The 4,839-nt window shown below is 47.6% G+C and overlaps 1 non-coding gene across 1 annotated transcript; it reads left to right on the plus strand.

The window, feature by feature from the left end:
* The first annotated feature begins 2,375 nt into the window (after positions 1 to 2,375).
* Positions 2,376 to 2,448, plus strand: Trnaa-cgc. The gene has a single exon. It is a non-coding gene; the product is annotated as a tRNA-Ala (tRNA).
* The last annotated feature ends 2,391 nt before the right edge of the window (positions 2,449 to 4,839 follow it).

The raw sequence follows: 4,839 nt of genomic DNA on the forward strand, positions 1-4,839 counted from the left end.
GTAACTGAGGTGGAATAAAGGGAACCAGCCTGCTCTCGCCGAGGCAGACGGAAAACCGCCTAAAATCTATCCACTGACTGCCCAGCGCACTGGACCACGACACTGATCCGACGTGGCGGATTTGTGCCGGGGAGTGGCACGTCTTCCCGCTTGGGAAGTAGCATGTTAGACTGTGCAGCTAGCTGGGCGGGTTACTTCTATATACACTTCAGACAGTAACTGTTCTATCACATTTTCTTTCGGTACTCCAAAAATTAACTTTACATCTGTGGATTTTGTTCCGTTAAGAGACACGTGTTGAGTTCTGTCTGCAAGGAAGTCTTGAATCTAGTCAGTCGTTGTAATGTTGTGGTTGGTGCTGGATATGAAGCTTGATTGATTGATTGATTTGGGGGGAGGGGACCAAACAGCTGTCCCATCTGATTGGGGAGGGATGGGGAAGGCAATAGGGCGTGCACTTTCAAATGAACCATCCCAGCATTTGCCTGAAGCGATTTAGGGAAATCACAGAAATCCCAAATTAGGATGGCTGGATGCAGGTTTGAACCGTCGTCCTCCTTAATGACAGTCCAGTGTACTAACCACTGCCGGCCGGGGTGGCCGAGCGGTTCTAGGCGCTACAGTCTGGAACCGCGCGACCGCTACGGTCGCAGGTTCGAATCCAGCCTCGGGCATGGATGTGTGTGATGTCCTTAGGTTAGTTAGCTTTAAGTAGTTTTAAGTTATAGGGGACTAATGACCTCAGAAGTTAAGTCCCATAGTGCTCAGATCCATTTGAACCATTTTGTTGCGTGAGTGTGTCTATGTTTCACGAGTTTTTTTAGTGTTTTATGCGCTGTACTAGTAGGTGAGACGACGAAGTGTGGGACAATTCAAAGTTTGAATTCTAAGAGACAAGGAAAATCTGAAAATCGAAATACGTGTAGCAACACTGAGTATTTTTCACTGTATTTTTTAGTGGAACTACAGTGTAATTGTGAGTTTTTAATTTAGTAATTAAAGTACCTTAGGCAGACTACTCCCTAGTTTTATTAGTATTAAATAGCACAATTTTATTTTCAGGTTACAATCTTTTCTGAAGCTCTGTACAAATATGGAAAAGAAACGAAAGGTTGACCGTGAATGTAGAATTTTTAAAGAGAGAGGCCTCGAAACTCAACTGTTGGCAGTAATGGTACCACCTCAAATATTTGGCGGGCCGGATATCGGGGATGTCTGGCCAACTAAGGTGGGCCGGTTTGGAGACCCCTGCTCTAGAGCAGTGGTGGACGCTTTTTGTTCGGCCCTCATGCGACCCTAGCACAGTGAGCCAGAGTGTGCGCTGTCCATCAGGGCTCAGGCGGCCCGTGTGGAGACCACAGTCCTGCCTCTGCTGCCCTTCTGCTGTCCCTATAGGGCCCCGGCTGGGCTGCTGCATAATGGATGGAGGTCTTCAGTATCCTAGAAATTAGAACTACTTAAACCTAACTGACCTAAGAACATCACACACATCCATGCCCGAGGTAGGATTCGAACCTGCGGCCGTAGCGGTCGCGCCGATCCAAACTGTAGCGCCTAGAACCGCTCGGCCACCGCGGCCTGCTCAAGCAGGCAGAAGTGCTGCACCACGCCGTGGCTTGGACTCGCCTAATGTCTGAAGCAGCACTGGAGCGAATTGACACCACGAATCCTGCAGGACTCACCGTAAATCCGTAAGAGTACGACGGGGTGGAGATATCTTCTGAACAGCACGTTGCAAGGCATCCCAGATATGCTCAATAATGTGCATGTCTGGAGAGTTTGGTAGCCTGCGGAAGTGTTTCAACTCAGAAAACTGTTCCTGGAGCCACCTTGTAGCAATTCTGGACGAGTGGGGTTTCGCACTGTCCTGTTGGAATTGCCCAAGTCCGTCTGAATACAAAAATGGTTCAAATGGCTCTGAGCACTATGGGACTTAACATCGATGGTCATCAGTCGCCTAGAACTTAGAACTACTTAAACCTAACTAACCTAAGGACAACAGACAACACCCAGCCATCACGAGGCAGAGAAAATCCCTGACCCCGCCGGGAATCGAACCCGGGAACCCGGGCGTGGGAAGCGAGAACGCTACCTCACGACCACGAGATGCGAGCATCGCGTCTGAATACAAAATGGACATGAAAGGATGCAGGTGATCAGATAGGATGCTTACGTACTTGTAATCTGTCAGAGTCGTATGTAGACGTATCAAGCGTCCCATATCAGTCCAACTGCGCACGACCCACACCATTCCAGAGCCTCCACCAGCTTGGTCAGTCCCCTTCTGACATTTTTGGACTTACTCAATTTTTAAGTACTATACATATAGTTGCATACATTCATGTCCAGACACTTGTCGTCTTATATAGGCACCGAGCGAGGTGGCGCAGTGGTTAGCACACCGGACTCGCATTCGGGAGGACGACGGTTCAATCCCGTCTCTGGTCATCCTGATTTAGGTTTTCCGTGATTTCCCTAAATCGTTCCAGGAAAATGCCGGGATGGTTCCTTTGAAAGGGCACGGCCGATTTCCTTCCCAATCCTTCCCTAACCCGAGCTTGCGCTCCGTCTCTAATGACCTCGTTGTTGACGGGACGTTAAACACTAACCACCACCATCTTATATAGGCGTTGCTGACATCAGCGCCGTATTCGGCCGGTTTACATATCTCAATACGCGTGCCTATACCCGTTTCTTTAGCGCTCCAGTATATAATAAGTATTACGGACTGCTTTTATTTCCGTTGTTTGACCTTAGATTTCCTCTCAGTCAATTTCGAAAAGCTGTCTGGTTGAAAGGTGTGCGAAGGAAAGGTTGGAAACAGATCAGACGTACCAAATTATTTTCTCAGCACCTTGGAGATCACAACAGTAAAGTCATTCCATATTTATCGAAGGCAGGATTCAAACCTGCGACCGTAGCGGTCGCGCGGTTCCAGAACTGTAGCGCCTAGAAACCGCTCGGCCGCTTCGGCCGGCCACCACCATTATGAGTATGCCTGCAACAGACCTGGCGTTCGCCGTGCCTAGCTGACGTGACGTCACGAACAAGCACCGAGGCCTTCCTTTGAGTCGGTGCTGCCCTAGCACAGTGGGCCGGAGTGTGCGCTGTCCATCAGAGCTCGGGCGGCCCTTGTGGAGACCAGAGTCCTGCCTCTGCTGCCCTTGTGCTGTCCCTGTAGGGCCCCGGCTGGGCTGCTGCATAATGGATGTCTCGGCACACGGCAGCCTCCGCGCTCAATATCCGAGCCGATGCCCCAGAGGCCCGGACCCCAGTCACTGTGCTACAGTAGCGGCACTGGCGGGACCGAACGCTGCTGCCTGCTCTGTCACGTCCCAAACAGTGGTCTAGCTACCAGCGACAGCCCAAACTGCGACTTTCCTATAGCAGTGATTTCTGCGAATGCTACTTTCCGGTAACTGCGATTTTTGATCAATTTACAATTTGTACCCCTCGGTAACGTTACAATGATATTTCTACGATCTATCACCGCTGTTGCTAAATGATACTAATCACAGTCTAAGTCTACAATTTTTCCAAAGAACATTCCGCACTGGCTATATCAATGATTTTTATTAAATCTGCGACCGGTTTCGCACCACTTATCGGTGCATCTAGAAAGCTTTCGACAATGTTGACTGGAATACTCTTTCAAATTCTGAAGGTGGCAGAAGTAAAATACAGGGCGCCAAAGGCTATTTACAATTTGTACAGAAACGAGATGGCAGTTATAAGAGTCGAGGGACATGAAAGGGAAGCAGTGGTTGGGAAGGGAGTAAGACAGGGTTGTAGCCTCTCCCCGATGCTATTCAATCTGTATATTGAGCAAGCAGTAAAGGAAACAAAAGAAAAGTTCGGAGTAGGTATTAAGATCCATGGAGAAGAAATAAAAATTTTGAGGTTCGTCGATGACATTGTAATTCTGTCAGAGACGGCAAAGGACTTGGAAGAACAGTTGAACGGAATGGACAGTGTCTTGAAAGGAGGGTATAAGATGAACACCAACAAAAGCAAAAGGAGGATAATGGAATGTAGTCGAATTAAGTCGGGTGATGCTGAGGGAATTAGATTAGGAAATGAGACACTTAAAGTAGTAAAGGAGTTTTGCTATTTGGGGAGCAAAATAACTGATGATGGTCGAAGTAGAGAGGATATAAAATGTAAACTGGCAATGGCAAGGAAAGCGTTTCTGAAGAAGAAAAATTTGCTAACATCGAATATAGATTTACATGTCAGGAAGTCGTTTCGGAAGTATTTGTATGGAGTGTAGCCATGTATGGAAGTGAAACGTGGACGATAAGTAGTTTGGACAAGAAGAGAATAGAAGCTTTCGAAATGTGGTGCTACAGAAGAATGCTGAAGATTAGATTGGTAGATCACATAACTAACGAGGAGGTATTGAATAGAATTGGGGAGAAGAGGAGTTTGTGGCACAACTTGACTAGAAGAAGGGATCGGTTGGTAGGACATGTTGTGAGGCATCAAGGGATCACCAATTTGGTACTGGAGGGCAGCGTCGAGGCTAAAAATCGTAGAGGGAGACCAAGAGATGAATACACTAAACAGATTCAGAAGGTTGTAGGTTGCAGTAGGTACTGGGAGATGAAGAAGCTTGCACCGGATAGAGTAGCATGGAGAGCTACATCAAACCAGTCTCAGGACTGAACAACATCGGTGCATCCTCAGACAATCTGTACAAAAAGTAATATAATAACAGCTCATATAAACTGTTAGATCCCCAATTCTGAGGCATAAACTGAACTTTTAAACAAGCAGTTTTTTGAATGAAACAAGCCGGCCGGAGTGACCGAGCGGTTCTAGGCGCTTCAGTCTGGAACC

Source organism: Schistocerca piceifrons, chromosome 10 (genome assembly GCF_021461385.2).
Source record: "Schistocerca piceifrons isolate TAMUIC-IGC-003096 chromosome 10, iqSchPice1.1, whole genome shotgun sequence".
In the NCBI taxonomy this organism is placed as follows: domain Eukaryota; kingdom Metazoa; phylum Arthropoda; class Insecta; order Orthoptera; family Acrididae; genus Schistocerca; species Schistocerca piceifrons.